This window comes from Onychostoma macrolepis, chromosome 18 (genome assembly GCF_012432095.1).
Source record: "Onychostoma macrolepis isolate SWU-2019 chromosome 18, ASM1243209v1, whole genome shotgun sequence".
Taxonomy (NCBI): domain Eukaryota; kingdom Metazoa; phylum Chordata; class Actinopteri; order Cypriniformes; family Cyprinidae; genus Onychostoma; species Onychostoma macrolepis.
This window is the reverse complement of record NC_081172.1, coordinates 22916059-22935159: the sequence shown is the minus strand read 5'-3', so window position 1 is coordinate 22935159 and position 19101 is coordinate 22916059. Positions and strand designations below refer to the sequence as shown.

Genomic DNA, 19101 nt, shown 5'->3' with positions numbered 1-19101 from the left:
CTGAAGTTTTATGGCAGGCTGCTGTTCTTTCTAGCGAGTGGGGCGGCCATAACAGGCAGGGGGTAGATAAAGTATGGAGCCTGTTGCATTAAGGAAATAAACATTTTGCAGACAGTCTAGTGGTTGTAAGCTCTGTTTAAAAACATTCTTCCCAGTGGCCAACTCAAGCTTTTGTTGGTCTCCTGGTGTGTGTTTGTGTGTGTGGTAGTTTTTGTGTGTATTTTGAGGATGTTGAGGGACACTGTGTGTTTTTTTTTAGGCTGTAAATAGCTGTATTCACATATTGTCAATTTTAATGTCCAGGTAGATGTTTATTTTGTGTTTTGCACGAAAGCATCTCTTCTCAAATCTCTATATGAAGCTACCTGTATGTATGGCTTTGTTTACTGCAGGGCTCCAGACTTACATATGAGAGTTTTACAGTTGGTGGAATCAGCATTTGATTTGCACTCATGGGGATGGTGAGACTAATACTAAATGACACAAATTAAAGTTACCAATAAAATTACATATTTTGTCTTATTTAAATACACATTTGGCACCTTTGCCCTTTTTTTTTTTAAAGGTATAATTCTTCTACAGAATTCATGCTTTTAACAGGTAAAACCTTGTATGAATCCTCACTACCATGTTGTTTGGAGAAACTATATTTTCTAACTATCTGGTCTCTATAAAACAGGTATTTCTTATGAAAACAAATGTTATGGAAAAATAAACTGCCATTTACAATATACATGACTATATTAATAGCAGTATAGTTATACCACATTCCTGCCAAAATGCCATGGTAAATACAGTTTACTACAGTAAATACATGGTAAATGTTTTCAAGGAAAGTGATTTGTGGGTTGAAAACTTGTGTGTACGTGATACGATGATTTCTCCTGTTTTCTTGCTGTTGAGAATGTTGAGCCTGTTTCATCCGGTTTGCAATTAGTTTCAATCACTGAGACAAAATTTGTCCAATTTTCTGTGCTGAATTAAAGCTCTTCTCACTGGATCCCACAGCGCTGTTTATAAATTATGCCATGTAGTCAAGATCGTTCTGAGAATAAATGCACCTGGTGCCTGTATCATGAAGCCGGATTAGCTGGCTAGCCACATAAGTTTCAGTTTAGTTTGCACCAATCCTGGGTTTTAGGTACCATGAAAGTGGCTTGGCTTTTAGCGGTGTTCATCGCCATAGAAACTTACGCTCCACAGCTAACCTGCTCTGGGGCAGGTTATGTTCTGGTTTAGAGATTGCAAACTGAAATTTGACCGATCAGCTTCGAGCAAAGTGACACATCTCTGATGCAATAAAGCCTCTCCTCCAGTTTGTCTTGCTCCAAATTAAAGGTCACTAGTAGTTGTATAACATTTTTAAAGACAAAATCATCTGGCATTTAGTAATGATTATTTAGTATAATTAAATAATTTATATATTTATTATAGCCTTAATCCATTACACAATCCATATTAAAATAATACTTATTAATATTTTATTTGAAATTAATATAAACATATGCAGATACTATAGGATATATATATATATATAAGCTTTAGAATCAATAGATAGCCTAAAGCTTTAAACTTGACTACATATGAGTTTTGATTTTTGAGTCTTTGTATACCTAAATATATTATCAACTTTATAAACTAACTTCCCAAGTTTCAATGATATGGCAATATGTTTTCTTTTAGTTTAAATTCATATTTTTCAATCTTTTAATCTTTGGCAGTAAATCGTAAGAAGTGAATCACAGTTAAAAGGCATGTGACTGGCTGTTTATTACTGATGTCACACTTTCAAGTGCACATGCTTCATTAATTCAAGATTAAAGCCGGAGTTGACAGAGAAAGTTGATGATCAGCATCATGGTACCAACAAAGCCGGATTGGATTGGTTTGGTTTTGTCAACTCAAAACTATTCCTGTAAACCTGAGTTTGTTCAGCTTCCATCATGGTACTGGCCCCTGCTCTGAGCTGGTAAATACTCTGTGCTGAACAGCTCAAATGAATAGTGCTGTTTCATTTCCCTTTTAGAGTGTTTAACATTTTTTTTTTTTATTTTTTACAAAATAAATGAAAACGAGCATAGTCTCCAGTGTGACCGCTAACAAAATTTAGCCACAATAAAAGGTTGCAAAATGGCCCATTTAGTCGCAGTCTGAAGCCCTGCTACTGTATGAAAGATGACCCTGTTTTGCTTTCATTTACCCTGCTCCTTGTTTCTCATGATATACTCTTGTGTTTCCTGGCATACAGGAAGCTATTCTCTGAAAGTTGTATGAAGATGCTCTGAGCTAGGCATGGATAGCAAATATCTCTGGTTGTGGCAGTCATATAAAAGGAAGTGTGTGTGTACACTGGTCAACATATTTTAGGAATAATGTAAAGCAAGTTATTGTTTGTTGTTGTATTACATTTAAATTTAGTTATTTAGCGGACGCTTTTATCCAAAGCGACTTACAAATGTATTAAGTGAGATAAATAAAGTTACAATTTAAATGAACAAGTAAATGTCCAATAAAAGATGAAATATTATTTATCAATTAATCTTTAATATATACAATCAGGGTTTGAAATGAAAACCTGCCAACCTGCCAAATGTGGGTGAAAATCAACCATACTCAATAGTCAGTTTGGTTAATAAATTATGTCCTTCAACCAGGAGCCTCTAACATTAGCAAAACAAAGCATAAAGAGGGTCGCAGACTAAATGAGAAGCCCTATGTCTTTTAAATTGAAATCTGTAAGTGTTCTGTATTTGACGACACCATTTGGCATATGTTGGTGGTGCCCAAATATGTCTCCAGAGGCTGTTAAAAAATCTGACGTGCCATTCTCATAGTTTTCCATTAAATTACATTACCAACAAAATATTTATGTATTGACTTAACCTTCGGCTGGAAAATTTAATATTTTATATGTGTATATTGTATAAAATTGTATATTCAGTTTTAACTTTTTTTGTTTTGTTTATCTTTTTTGGGGCTGTGCTTCATAGTAATACAGATTGTCTTTTCATCTTTCCGTTTGCACTGTTTTTTCAAACACCTAAATTCAATCTCATTTCAATCCCCCCCCCCCCCCTTAACTTAACTCTAACTTGATCTGAAGATGTTCATAAATGTACTGCAAAAACTTGCACATTTGTCTAATTTTCTCATTAAAATATCTAAAAATCCATCATTGAAAAGATAAACGTAATTCTTTTGAAAAAAAATGAAAGAAATATCTTTATTGCAAGTGTATTTTGCTTTACATACTGGCAGATTTGTTGTATTAAGTATAAACAAATAATAAGACTTATAAAATCACGTCTTTATATCTTATGGAGTTTTACTGTACTTCTCAAGTAAATTTATGTTGTTTTAAGAATATGTATTATAAGAATATGTTTTACACAGTCAGAAAGACTCGTTAAAGACAGTTAAATTGATATTAATATTGAAATCCACTTATAATCAAATTTTTTGTGTATTTTCTGAATACATTTTGGCTGGTCAAATTCTTATTTGATGCATTATTTATTAATGATTTTATCATTCTTTCTGTCAATATTTCTGGTAATGCCTTCTCTACCTATCTGAATGAGTGGTGTGAGTGTCAGGTGTGTCTTTTCCTGCTTGTGTTCAGATGAGTTACATCCTTTACAAGAGAATCTGAAATTAACTGCACTGTTTGGTGGGTCCTCTAGGAGGCAACACTCAAAATTTGGCATTTGCTTTTAACAACTACTCAAAGAGGCAGATGGAAAAGGTTCATAAAAACAACAGAAGATAAAGGTGAAAACATTGTGCTTTTAACATTGGGTGCTTCTCAAGCAGAAGGCTGCATCCTAGTGAGAAAGCATCTTTCCTAGTCCAGTCCTTAGGCCTGAAAGCTAGAGTCCTGCTCTGCATTAAATCTCCTGCTCTGGAGTTTAAACCAAATAAAGACTTTTACACTTAAGCAGTTCAAAAAATAATTACAAATGTCCATCAATAGACCCAAGTGTATTAACAAGACAACAGTGTACATACAAATGAACAACGTCACAAAATCACAAATCACAAAAATGTTTGTGTGTGCGTGTGCGTGTATAGAGTCAGTACAGCGTGGCAGAATGAATAGCAGTAAGATCAGTCTGACTGGTGAGAGTAAGTCCGAGAGCGGTATCTTTGTAGTATTTCCAACTGTTTATCGAGAAGTTGAATGGCCTTCTCCAACTGTACGTATACTATATCAATTGTACATCTTTATTTATAAAGCATTCATTGGTTTTCACCTTGAAACATTTATTAAATTTCAATTAAATCTGTACTTTAACCTGTCTCTAATGTTATAATAGTATGTGCTTTAGTCCCTAGGATAAGGACAGAGCTTTTAGGCATTAACAAGTGATGTAAATACCAGTGAACTGACTACTGCAAACCTTGGTAAGTTTTTTCACATTGCATAATTTATTTAAACACTTTCCTTCCATAAATTGTGCATTTGAAAGGGAAATGCTTACAAAATCAAATGCATATACAATATGTCTGTTTCTGGAATCATTCATTAATTTATCAGTTTACCTACTGAATTCCAAGACTGACAGTGGCAAATAAAGTATAAATTTAAATAGCACTTACTTGGTCACTTGAATGAATCAGCAAGAATGAGTTCTCCCTCAAATCACTCGTATTGTTGCATCCAAAATCAAACTGTAAAAGTTCAGGTGTGTGGTTAGAAGTGCAAAAGGTGTGAGTGAATAAAAGTAAAATGTAGATCTTTGATAACTGATGACAGACTTATTAACAAGAAAGAAAGAAATGAATAGAAAAGAAAACCTGTTCTCTGTCATCCTCCTCCTCCCTACACTGTCAAAAAAAAAAAAAAAAAAAGATACAAAATCTGTCACTGGATCAGTGCCCTTTCAAAATGTACTAATATGTACTCCTTAGGTATTAATATGTACCTCTAAGGTATTAATATGCATCTTTTAGGGGTAAATAAAGTACAAAAGTATACAGTTTGAAAAGATACTGCCACAGTGACAGCTTTTGCTTTTTTTTTTTTTTTTGACACTAGCAACCCTTGGCTTGATCTGCTTACAGAGGATTTATGTATGTCTATTTGTGCAGCAGCAGCAGTATACGTTGCAGCATGTCTATGTATGTCTTAGCAGCAGCAGCAAGCATTTAGTATATTGTTGTTTGTTGATTGTTCCATAGAACACATGGAAACACATTCTTCCAGTGTGTTTTCTCCACTGTATTTTTACGTGAATATTACGTGTAGTGGATACAGCTCTGAGTATTCATATGGCAAAGGTCACCTAAGGTCAGAAGGTGGCCTTGCAAGAAAAAAACAGATGGACAGCCTGTGGTCATCTGAGCTGTGAGAGATTTTTGAGTTGTGGTAGCATGGTAGTGATTATGGTTGAGCAGGTGTTAGAGTGCTGGATATAATGTCAGGAGGAACATCTGTGTGTATGAGAGGGAGAAAGTGCACATGTAAAAGTTTGATAGAGAGAACCATTTCAAAGTCAGCAGCTGTTGCATACAGCCTTTCAAGCCAAAATCATGAGTGAGACTGGGAGATAGATCCACTTTCTCTCTATTGCGTAGAGTTCTAGCATCTTTTAATTATTGAACATACATATCAAACACTGTCATTGGATTTCAGATTAAATGCTGTCAGATCCTTGCAGTATGAGTATAATTCACACTAGCAGCCATCAGAACCTAGAAAAGCACTTTCAGGGTATGAAAAGTTTGCTTCAGACAGCAGGTTGGTATGGCGCAAGGGGGTTGGTCTTTATTGGTTGTCTAGCAACATGGGTTCTTAAAGTCCCACAGAAGTGTCCTAAAATTCACAATTATTCAGTGTGTTGACATATTTTCCACTCAAAGGTGGGACATATCAAGCGGCTTATCCTCTTTTTTATTTTTATTTTAAATAGCCAGTGGTGTTTTGTTTATGTCACAGCCTGGCAAAGACAAATTTTACAGCTTGTAACAGCCACAGTTGTATTCAGTTTTATTCTATCAGTTTAAAAGATTTAATAATATTTATTAATAATAATAATAGTAAAGTCTTCACTGGCAAGTGTAGGGCAGAAAAGAACAGTCGCATTTTTTGAGTAATGGACCCTCATAATATCTCAAACAATCCTCATGGACCTCCCACCCACCACTGATGTTTTTCTGTTGTCCATTTTTCTCAGCTTTTCTGGTGTGTCAGGTCTCTCTTCAGGTCTCTCTTTGGCGATATATTGTCCCAGAAATAATTATGAAAAGTATTATTATTGTCATTTAAAGTCCATTTTATGCCACTGGATACAGTAGTAGGGGTGTAACGTTACACAAACATGACGGTTCGGTACGTACCTCGGTGTTGACATTTGGTATGGTTTCGATACAGCGGGGGCAAAATCTAAACATAAAATAGCTTTTTTTTTTTTTTTTTAACAATGGTTTACTTCAGCTCATGCTCTATAGAAAGCCCTTTTTTATTAGCATATAAGGTTACAATTAATAACAGAGCCCAAACTTAAATATTAATTACTATTTATTTTTTAAATATAATAATCAGCACTCAACTTTAAAACATTTTATGCAAACATGTAAATTGCACATAATGCAGTTTTTAAATGAACTGCTAAATTATAAAATTTCTATTTGTTGTTGAAATATATTAATTTACACAGTGGCTGTCATAACTTGTTTCATAACATTTATTTAAACATGCATTCAATATTTAAATAAACATACATAAAATAAAGAAAAATATAATGTGTATATAATCTAATATTTAGCAAAATGCTCTTCTGTGCACTCCACAACGAGCTGTGGACACTGATGACTTGCCTGAGGTAAATTAAATGCTACGTGACATTTTGTTTACAAGCTGTTTTACTGACGTCTTTCCGCACTTGAAACACTGATTGAGTGATTACATGAGGCATGAGATGTTCATTCATGTTTATTTCACATTAAAACTACAGTAAAGAGGAAGGGATGATTGCGCTCACTCATGCTCCGCACTGCCATTTGAACTGAGGCGTTTATACAGCGATCTGTCATGCCACTTCAAAGAGCGTCAAAATGGCATTTATTGTTTGAATGTCCTGAAAAAATGACATAATTCGAAAGATGAATCTTTTTTTCTTATCAAAAGTAACAATACAATGAAGTTTCACTTGTGCAGTGGTTAAAACAATGCTGTATTTGCTCTGTACACATGCATACCGAAACAAAATGCCCATACTGAAAATTTTCGGTACAAATACGTGTACCGTTACACCCCTACTATAGTGATATTTCAGCAGTATCAGCGCTGGGCTGTCAGTCATTGTTACATTGTTAGAACGTGGCAGCAGTTTACTGTCGGGGATTTGTCATGTTGCGGCGCAGCATCCAGTGTTGACAGCTTCACTGATTATAATGAGTTCTATAGTATTTTGTTACTAGACACGGTGTTACAATAAGTAGGACCCGTGTAAATATCAGATCAGCTTTCCAGCACTGGAGAGAACTCAAGGAGCAGGAAGGCATGCGATTGGACGCCGAGGTTGCTTTTTTTCTTCTCGATCAGTGAGTAACATTGGTTTTGCTTTGTTTCAAAGAACTAATCATTGCCTGGGTTGCGTAACGTTACTTATGTGTGGGGCGCAGCTGTCAAAATAGGGACGAGACCTTTTTGGGGTAGGGGCGTGTTTGTTTTGGTGATTTCAAATATCAACATTGGCTACCAGAAATCACTTACCCCACCTTTAATTCAGTGCACTGAACAGTGCTGACTTCAGTCATGGCAATCCCTTTAAACGGTGAAAGGATACTACGACAAAGATATCGCATTCATCTTCTGACAGCTGATGGCAAACTGAATTTTTTCATGATTATATGACTTGACCTGAAGAAAGACAGGTAATCGCACATCCTCAGTCCCCTGTCGCTGTCAGCTCTGTCTCTCTCTGTGTGTGTGTGTGTGTGTGTTTGTTTGTTTGTGTGGAGCTGCCTGAGCCCGCCTCTGCTTCAGATACAGAGAGCAGACGAGATGACAGAAATGGTGTGATTGGCTAAAATGAATTTTTTTACATAAACAGCCATATAATCACAATGGGCAATATACCAAAACTTATCACGGTCATGTCCATATATCATGTGATAAGTCAGTAATTATCGCAACAGGTCTACCTGTCCATAGTGGCTGCTCTGTTCTCCAAAGAGATTTTATGAGCTGTTCACGTGAATGTTTAAAAATGGCGGCAAATATAAAACACCTACAGTAAACTTTAACCTAAATTTACTGGTTTTGATAATTATATTAGTGTCAATAACAACAAAATTGATGCTATGTGTCAGTTTATGATATTAGGTTATGTTTATGTTTGTGATTTTTGTAATGATTCTATGGACCCCCTGCAATTACGCGACCACTAGGGTTATGCATACCCCTAATTGAGAAACGCTGTTGTATGCCTTTGAAGGAGGTGGGTTTCTTACTAGTGTGAATTTTTTTTTTTTTTCTTGTAACTAACACCTTTCTCTTCCCCTGCCCTGCCTGTGGGTCTTTGAGAAGAGATAAAATGCAGAAATGCTGTTTGTCTCTGGGTATGTCTAAAATAGTGCTGGTGTAATGGGAGCTGTATCAGGAACTGCTGCTGGAGTGACAGACTCTTTCTATGTTTAGACCTGATCTCTGTGCTAATATTATCAGAAACGCTTCAGACCAACATACGAGAGCATCACTGAGTCCCAGCAGGAATAGCTTTAGACTCTTATCCAGCAGGGCTAAGATTGTTATCCAACAGTCAAAAAGTCCAGTTCTGAGAAAGGTTTGCATAAACCCATGGATTTCTGTGCATGACTGTGTACACATTTATTTAATTATTTGTTTGTTTGTTTGTTTGAGACAAGTAAAACTTGTTGTGGTAATTGGTGTATAACAATGGTGTTCAGTTCTTCTCCTTGATGGTCAGTGTAGTAATTAAACACAACTGAACCAAGGTAAACTAGGCCTTTAGGATTACTAGAATCTTCCAGGCACGAACGGTATAGGATAAGTCGGAGCTGAACTCTGCAGGACATTGGCCCTCCTAGGGATTTTAACCATATGAAAATTTCTTATCACGATTATAGTGACCAAAATTATCAGTTAACAGTATTATCACTGTATTGTTAAAATGTGCTGGGGATGTTCAAAAAGTACCGACACATAAATTAATTCACCAAGTTTTATATTTAAAAATCAACAAACAACAAATGAAATGACTTTTTGTTTACAATAACATTACCAATGATGTTCGGATTTTAAATGACAATTTGACTGACAACAGTTTAATAGCACGTTCAAATATCTGATGTAAATTTTCAAATAAAGCATTGAAAAGGTTTCATAAAAAGGTAAACCTCACATTTCAGCCTTTAAATAAAGAAAAGTGTTATGTCAAAATGATAATTGATTAATAAATGATTATATGTATTTTATCTGTTCCATAAATAATTCTAGATATCTGTATTGTTTAAATGTGTAGAATCCACATAAGCTTGTTTTTCATCAACCGGTCAAAATTTACAGCAGGGCATGCAAATTCGGTCCGTTTTTGGCCAGGCAGAAACTGCACACAGGCTGAATGTAAATATAAGTCTCTGTAAATCCACTCTCTGACACTAGGTGGCACTTATGGAAAACCTGAATTACAGCTGTTTCCCGTAAACTCTGTGGACAAAGCAGTATTGGGATTAAGAACACTTCCTTTAGGTATTACATGGAGCGAAGATGAAAACAAAATGCCATCGAATCGTTTCTGAAGACAGTCAGAACCTTCAGAGGTACATTAATATAATTAATTCATTCATATATTCATTTGTATAATTCCCCTAGCACGCTTTTAAAACCTCCCAGCTTTTCCGCTCTATTTTCACTCAAAACGAAACTACTCTGCGTGCTGTGCGCACTTGAGACTGTTACTTAAAACTGTGCTTTATGCTGGACAATATTTATTTATCGTGAGTTGTTAAAATTGCAGTAATCGAATAGGGTTTTAATGATAATTAAAATATAAAACGGTAATACTAACCGTGGGGAAATTTTATCATGATTTATCGTCAAACCGGTAATCGTTACATCCCTAGGCCCTCCACAACCATGACTGAACACCCATGGTTTGTATGTTACAGATACTGTATACCAAGTTGATCACTTTATTTTTATAGTGCTTTATACAAAGACAGATCGTTTTACAGCAGTGTTAAACAGTAAAGTAACAGAATCAATGATACAAACTTCAAAAATGAAACAAATCTAAATTCTGCTGTAGAGCAGCTGTTGCAAGATGATGTCATAAGCTTTGTTCAGACTGTCAGCCGAAATCCGTTTTTGTGCATATCCGGATGGAATCGGATTTGAATAACTGACTGTCCACACAGCGTATCGCAACTGTTCATATCCGATTTGTGTGTCCATAAGCACTCTTTCGTTTTTACTGAATGTGCATTGGTTTCAATGGTAATGCCGTTGCGTTGTTATGACTACGCTAAAAACAACAGTAACAGCAATACAGATGTTGTCTTACCGTCGCGGTTGCGCTGTAGTATTATTTTGTTGTGTGAGGCAGTGGCAGAAACACAGGAAGCTTGAATGTGCAGCTTTATTCCATGATGCTGTCTCCGTTACTTTGCTTCTTTTTTTTTTTTTTTGGTCTCCGCTACTTTCAAAACACAAAGAGGTATGTATACTAGCAGTATATTGTTTTTTTCCGCTTGACTTGCACTTCACAACGACACAAGCTTGTTTCTGCAAAGATGTTCAGCATGTTTTCTGCAAAAACGTCTGACGTGTTTACGTTTTACGTGGCGTGAGGACGTGAAAAAGCTACGCTAAATCCGATCTGACCGTTCAGACTGAAACGGATTTCCAGAAATGCGATTTGAATAGGATTCCAAACTACATATGAATGTAGCTCGAAACGGATTTGCACAAATCAGATTTCAAGTAGTTTGTTGCCATTCAGACTATTTAAATATGATTTCAATCGGATTTGCACAGAAATCGGATTTGGGCTGACAGTCTGAACGAGGCTTTAGTGTAATTATTTAGCTTCAGTCAGTTCAGTGTTGTAGTTTAGTTTAATAACTGTGTAAAGTTTGTTCATAGTTTCAATAAATTAATCAATTATGAACTAATTCAATTCAGCTCCAAAGCAGAAGAGAACAGTGTCATTAAGGCCCGGGAATACTTCTTTTTTTGTGTTCCTCCTACACAGCTTTCAAAGTACAGTGTAACTGCAAACGAGTGCGGATGGCTGAATTCAACACACGCACAGTACAACCTAGTGGACTCATTCAAATTTTTACAGTTCTTAGTAATGTGTTCACGCATGGGTCACTGTGCCACAAGGTATGAAGGGATTAGTAAATGGCAACAGATGAGGGGTCAAAAGAGGTCAAGGATCACACAGGTGGTGGTCAATGTGGTGACACTGTAGAGAAGCCCCATTTTGAATAGAAACAGTCAATTTTGTATGGAAACTGCCTATTTTGTCTGTGTGCAACAAAATGCCATGTGACTATCCAAAACTTAAATCCATGCTCCTGGAAACATTTCTTTAATTCAATATGCTTAAAGTTCAGCAAGCTCATGTTCACAGATGAGGTACTCCAAATTCTCAGGCTTGGAAATGAAGGGCTTAATGACCCATGAGTCCTTGGATAAGTATTCATTAACATCAGCAAACTGGGGCTTTAATTCCTCTCTAAGTTAATTCATGTAACAGGAAAAATCTATGCGCAAAGACACACGCATAGTGCCACTAGTGTGTTTCAGTGGCAGTGGAAATTACTGTAACTGCCCTTGTGTCATTTTTCCAGGCATGTACACTTGAAAGCGAATTCACTTAGTGCATCTTTTCACTGTATGATGTTTGACTCTTTCAGCTACTTAGTGATCTCATTATAAAGCTTGAATATGCCAGCTAGATATTTAGTTTTAATCCAGAATGTCTTGCATTGGTAGTGCACGATTATAATGTTGCCGAAATTGCAGGATTGTTTTTCTTTTAATAAACACACAAGTACTTTACCATGCAACATGCACTGTAAAAAAAAAAAAAGTTGAGCGAACTTAAAAAAACTTACAGTTGAGTTTGCTCAACTTGTTTTTGTGGGAGATTCTCAAATTTTTGTTGTATAAACTTAAAACAACAAGTTGAGAAAACTCAAAAATCTGCTGAAGTTTGTTGCCTTAAAATTTTAAGTTGGCTCAACTTTTTTTTTTTACAGTGTGTAGCACATCTGTGTCTAGCAGTAAATATTGGTGCACTTTATGATCATACAGCCGGGCAAAGAGTCTGTGATCTCGATCAACACACTGGAATAAATATACACAGTAAACATTTACACTTTTGCCATGTTTGCCACAATTAAATGCAGACTAGGGCCTTCAAAAATATTAAAATGAAGATAAAAATAAAACCACAGTACAAGAATATGACGACCTCTTTGTATTTGTATTTGTATTTGTATTTGTAGATGAAACACAATTGTATGTCACTTGCAGAGTGATTCCATTGTGTCAGTTTTGCTTTGGCACTACTTCTGCGTAAATGTATCTGATGGTTTGAGAAAACCTGTGTGTTTACTGGTGATGTCTGTAGGGGTGTTGAAAAATTAATAATGATATCTCGATATTTTTGGGAATTTTTTCGATAACGATAATTAGACGATATTTTGCAGAGTACGTTATTGTGCTGATATCTGACTACCGTGGACAGCTGCAGTTTTTGATATTCTTCATATTCTGTGTGGTCAGTTCACATCAGTGATAGAAATTAATCTTTTCCTATAAGTTTAAATTCATTTTTTACATTTTATGGGCAATTTTACCTTTAATAAAGCCATATTTTTTTCCTAAAAGTGTGCATCTTTTGAAACAAATTGTTACATTTAATCAGTCAATTAGAATAATAAGACATTTAGGCTGTTACCAAACAAATGAAACCAGTATCAACAAAATTAATCTTTGCAGAAGTTGCATGTGAATTGGCATTTATTTACACACTGTTTAATGCAGCTCAGAGGGACATGGAGTGCTTTAACCTGCAGTTACAAATGAATAATGTTTTGATATTTTAAACACATAACACTGAATACTGATATTTGAAATTATTTTAAAATTAAAAGATACTTTGAATGTGAAATTAAAATCATCAGTAGGTGGCAGCAAGTCATTGTTAACAAGTGAGTCATTGCGACTGAACCGAATAATTTAAACGGTTGATTCATTCAGGAACGAAACAACATGGTCATGTTGCTCAGAGACGCAAAACAGTGCTGTAGCTGTTTGGAATTATTTTTTTGTTGGCGAAATGGAGCAAAAACAGGCAATATGGTGTCTAAAATGTAAGTCTCTTAATGTTAACTTATTGTTTATTGAACTGTTGTATAAAATCAATATCACATTTGTAATCATGCTTATTTTTGAAGAAAACGGCACTCTTCATGTGATTTTAACCATATGAAATGAAATATATATATATATATATATATATATATATATATTTCATTTCATATGGTTAAATACAACCTTCTTTGATCATATTTATATATATATATATATATATATATATATATATATATATACGGTCATGGCCAAAGATATCGGCAACCTTGGTAAATATGATCAAAGAAGGCTGTGAAAATTAATCTGCATTGTTAATCCTTTTGATCTTTTATTTAAAAAATTCACAAAAATCTAACCTTTCATTGGATAATAAGAATTTAAAATGGGGGGAAATATCATTATGAAATAAATGTTTTTCTCAAATACACGTTGGTCACAATTATTGACATAGATATTATAGTAAAATATCTCTGAAGTACATTTCCATTCATATTCACCATTTTGAGCACTCCAGGGTGATCATGAACATGAAATTATCCAGCCATGGCTTCCTGTTTCACAGAAATATAATTAGGAGGGAAAACAAAGCCCAAATTCCCTTAATCATTCATCACAATGAGAAAAACCAAATAATATATTTCTGATGTGCAGCAAAAGATCATTGAGCTTCACAAATTATTGAAGTGGCTTTAAGAAAAGAGCTAGAGCAGTGAAAATGCCCATTTCCACCATCAGGGCAATAATTAAGAATTTCCAATCAACATAAAATGTTATGAAACTGCCTGGAAGAGGATGTGTGTCTATATAGTCCTAATGCACGGTGAGAAGGAGAGTTTGAGTGTCTAAAGACTCTCCAAGGACCACAGCTGGAGAATTGCAGAAAATAGTTGAGTCTCGGGGTCAGAAAACCTTAAAATAAATGGTCAAACAGCACCTACATCACCACATGTTGTTTGGGAGGGTTTCAAGAAAAATTCTCCTAGCTCATCCAAAAACAAAACTCCAGCATATTCAGTTATCAGACATGACTGGGAATTGAAATGGGACTGGCTTCTATGGTCAGATGAAAATAGAAAATGAGCGTTTTAGCAGCAAACACTCAAGGTGGGTTTGGTGAAAAAGTACCCCATGTGTACAATGAAATATACTGCTGTATTTTTGATGTTGTGGGCCTATATTTCTGCTGGAGGTCCTGGACATCTTGTTTAGACACACGGCATCATAGATTCTATCAAATACCAACAGATAAAAAATCAATAAGTGACTGACTCTGTTAGAAATCTTATAATGGGCCGTGTTTGGATCTTCCAACCATACAATAATCCAAACACAAACCTCAAAAACAACACAAAAATGGGTCACTGAGCAAAAAACCAAGCTTCTGCTGGCCATTCCAGTCCTCTGACCTGAACCCTATAGAAAATGAGTGGGTGAACTGAAGAGAAGAAGCACCAACATGGAGCTGGCAATCTAAAGGGTCTGGAGTGATTCCGGATGAAGGACTGGTCTCTGATCTCTTGTCAGGTGTTCTCTAGCCTCATCAGGAATTATAGGAGAAAATTTAGAGCCGTTAAACTGGCAAATGGAGGTTTCAAAAAGTATTGAATAAAAGGGTGCCGTTAATTGTGGCCAATGTGTATTAGAGAAAAACAGTTATTTCATAATGATATTTCCCCCCATTTTAAATTCTTATTATTCAATGAAAGGTTCGATTTTTGTGAATTTTTAAAATAAAAGATCAAAAGGATTAAGAATGCAGATAAATTTTCACAGCCTTCTTTGATCATATTTACCAAGGGTGACGATATTTTTGGCCATGATTGTATACACATTTTCTGCCCCCATATCTTGAATTTTGTGATCATTCTTAATGCATTTTATTAGACTGAATCATGCAGTGAGAGAACACACTAAATGCGCACACGCCCTGTCTAGACTTCATCACGTAATGTAAGCGTGCACTCCGTAGGTGTTCTATTTGGTTTTTGCAAAATACTCAATAATGTCAAATTGCACATCGTTAAAACAACAATTACGATATTATCGCAGATGATATATATCGCACACCCCTAGATGTCCGTATTAGGGCAGATCTGTCATTTGTCATGCAGATCCAAGAAGTTTTTCCTTTTGGGGGTTGACAGCTGTCCAGTTTTGTTACAATAAGGATATAAGCATGAACTATTCATTATATACAATATAGTTTTTTGCTTCCATTACTGAGGTCCTGTAATTTTCAGAACTCAAAACGTTCTCGTTAGTTTAAAAACAGCTTCTATTGAAGCCAATCTGCCAAAACACCAGGTTGTGGAATGTGCCACTTTATGACGTAATAGTGTTGCTAAACACTGCCTCTACCGAAGATGATCAACGCCTGCTTACAGGTCGCTGTCTGTTTAGCCCCGCCCACCAATTCATGCATGTAGAAAGAAAATAACGAGAGAGGCAATTCATTCTGATTCCAACATTAGGAAAGAGTGGATGAACTTTATTTAATAAAGTTCCAGACCACGTCAGTAAGAACTTGGTCCTTTGTTCAATTCATTTTACTGTGGATTAGTTTACAACAAGGTACAGTTCCACACAGGGTCAACTAAAAGTCGTTTCTGTGTCGATTATGGGTGCTGAATACTTAATAGGTGTTGATATGTAAATGTGGATGGTCATATGTGCTCATAGTTGTGAAATGAAAACCATGAACATTCCTGAATGAGTTTATATATATATATATAAATGGTCTGGATGTTTAAAATGAGATGTTCTGTCACCCGGCCGCTCTTTCCTGATCTAGGTGCTTGACTGGTTCCTCTTGGCCTCTGAGCACAGATCCTGCCCTGCCTGCCCAGGCTCTGAGATCTTTTGTCCCAGCTCCAGTGTAATTGTGTGAAACCCCCACTGAACATGCCAGTGGCAACACGCCCGGAAAATTTCTGTATTCTATGTCCTATCCCTGCTGAATGAAAGATGTACCCTGTGATAAACACAGTTTCTTTCATTGCCCAGCAAATGGAGAACTCAGTTGTCTCATTTAAGTAACAACTTTCTCTCTGCTAAGAGGGAAATAAAAATAAACACAGTAAATTGTTGACATAAAGTAAGAGTATAGACCTGTAAAATTTAGCATAGCTTGTATCATTTGCTAAAAGTATTTCTCTTTTGAAACTTTAGAGGAGACATAAGATTACTAGGATCTTTTTTAGTAGAAACATCTGCAAAGCAGGAGATTTAAACACAAGTCGTCATCTGCTCTCCATTTCTGTCTAGGAGAAACAATTGAGTTACTACAGATATTTGTGATTTTTTTTCCCCTTGTGTGACGGTGAGGGTAAGGTCTCATAAGGAAATGCCAATGATGGAAGTTATTGTTTATTTTTACTCTTCCTCTTTCTCTGAAATGAGAGGGTTTTTCCATCTTTTCCGCTCCTCTGGTTCTGTTTGTGTGCTGGCTCATTCCAGCCTTTCTCACCTTCGCTGAATCAGTCACGCAGTTCTGTTCTCTCAGCACACAGTGTAACAAAACTGACCCTGTTATGTTAGGATCTGCCCCTGTGTGCAGCACAATACAGAAACAATTCTCATTTAATCATCTTTTGAAAATATTTTCAAGTTATATATTTAATGAAATGGAAAATTCTAATTCTATTTTTAATGTCAAAAGAGCACACACACAAGGCTATGTAGTCTACATTTCACTTGCATAACAAAACACAAAATAAATATTAATATTTATTAGTAACACATTGAATTAAACGTGACATTTAGAAGTAAAAAGATTGAAATAGTATTTTCTTGTAAAATATATCATGCATGTCAAATATCATGTGCCACCATGAGAATAGACCAATTTTTTATGCAAATCTTGGTATCAGCAGTCTAGCAATCATGTTTTCAAGCCTGTTTACACTTCCTAGCCCCATCTAGTTCTCTGTTTAGGCATCAGTTTCTAGAAAGTGTAATTGGGCTTGAAACCATGAACTGTTAATGCAGTACCAAAATGTACAGTGAAAAAGGAGTTACATTTTTGTCTGTTTTCACTCAAAGTCAATTAATTACATTGCTTCAGCAGACGTGGATTATGCTACTATATTCATTTATAATTATTTATATATTTTGAAGCAACCCAAGATCCTATGCCAGATTAATATGCAGAAACAACTAAGCCATTTGTAAGTTGATGTCCTAAAAGAAAAAGAAAAGTAAACAGTGGTGCATTGATCTGTTTGTTTGATCATCCTGATCAGTCAGACGCATACACCTTTGGTTTGAGCTCATCATAAATTTGCCAGGTCACTTTTGTCAAAAAGAAGCCATGATCCAAGTGTTCAACAGGGTTACCCCCATATTTAAAGAGAGTTCATTGGAGTTCCTTCTGGGACTCGATGGCTTGTCGGCTGTTTAATTATTTCCCCCTGATCTCTCAATAATGACTTTGCTCCTCAGTGCACCAAATGTGAATGTACTTCCATCTCTTATGCAATACACTATATACTGTATCAGAAAGAGATTGAGGACTTTGATGGTAGCACTATTTTGTGGCCTTTATATGTTTGTATATACAGTATTTATTCAAAATTGGGTGTGTACATTGGATTTACATTTTGCATATGGCTATAATACTCTCTGGTTCAGTGCTTCTATATTCTATATGTTACAACGCAACTGCATGGGAATAATGCAGTGTTATTTTTTTTATGTGTTTTGTAACAGCGTGCTTCATGGGCTCTCACATATTCACAAGATAATGTGTGCATTTATTTGAATATAACTCAGTTCAGTGTGCTGATTTAATTCAAAATTAACTCACAATGATTTTAGTGTTTTGTATTATTTTTCATACATATTTGTGACCCTGGACCACAAAACCAGTCTTAAGTCGCTGGGGTATATTTGTAGCAATAGCCAAAAATACATTGTATGGGTCAAAATGATCGATTTTTCTTTTATGCCAAAACTAATTAGGATATTAAGTAAAGATCGTGTTCCATTAAGATATTTTGTAAATTTCCTACCATAAATATATTAAAACTTAATTTTTGATTAGTAATATGCATTGCTAAGAACTTCATTTGGACAACTTTAAAGGCAATTTTCTCAGTATTTAGATTTTTTTGCACCCTCAGATTCCAGATTTTCAAGTAGTTGTATCTCAGTCAAATATTGTCAGATCCTAACAAACCATACATCAATGGAAAGCTTATTATTTATTCAGCTTTCAGATGATGTATAAATCTCAATTTCGAAAAATTTACACTTATGACTGGTTTTGTGGTCCAGGGTCACATGTATGATACAGTCTGTAGTTGCAATAGTTGCGTTTCATATAGTTGTCCAAAACATTTTAAAGATATTTTTTCCAGTGACTATTTGAACCAACCCAATGCCACAAGACAAAGGTGCAATTTTGTTGCAGGAACCTGCTATTAATTTAAGTCATCTCTTGAAATATCTAAAATTATGTTGGTGCACGCCAGTGTTTTTGTTGTTTGATTCTTGAATGATGAATAAATAAATACACACACACACAATGTGCAATGCCATAACATATGAAACGCTTCGTAATCTGCCCTTTGCTTAAAGAGTGTGGACAATTTGTTTTGTCTAAGTAGACAATATTTGATCATTCAAGTGTCTTTCTAGATTTGAAAGATTTCTGTGGGGCAGGGAAGGCTTAACATAAAATATTGTTTTTGTCCTTAGATTATGATGTCATTGGCTCTTATTCACTAACCGTGTATATGCACAAATTT

At 35.4% G+C, this 19101-nt stretch overlaps 1 protein-coding gene across 1 annotated transcript in view; it reads left to right on the top strand.

The window, feature by feature from the left end:
- The window catches only part of gse1b (Gse1 coiled-coil protein b), a 234955-nt gene that overhangs the window by 3952 nt on the left and 211902 nt on the right, over window positions 1-19101 (top strand).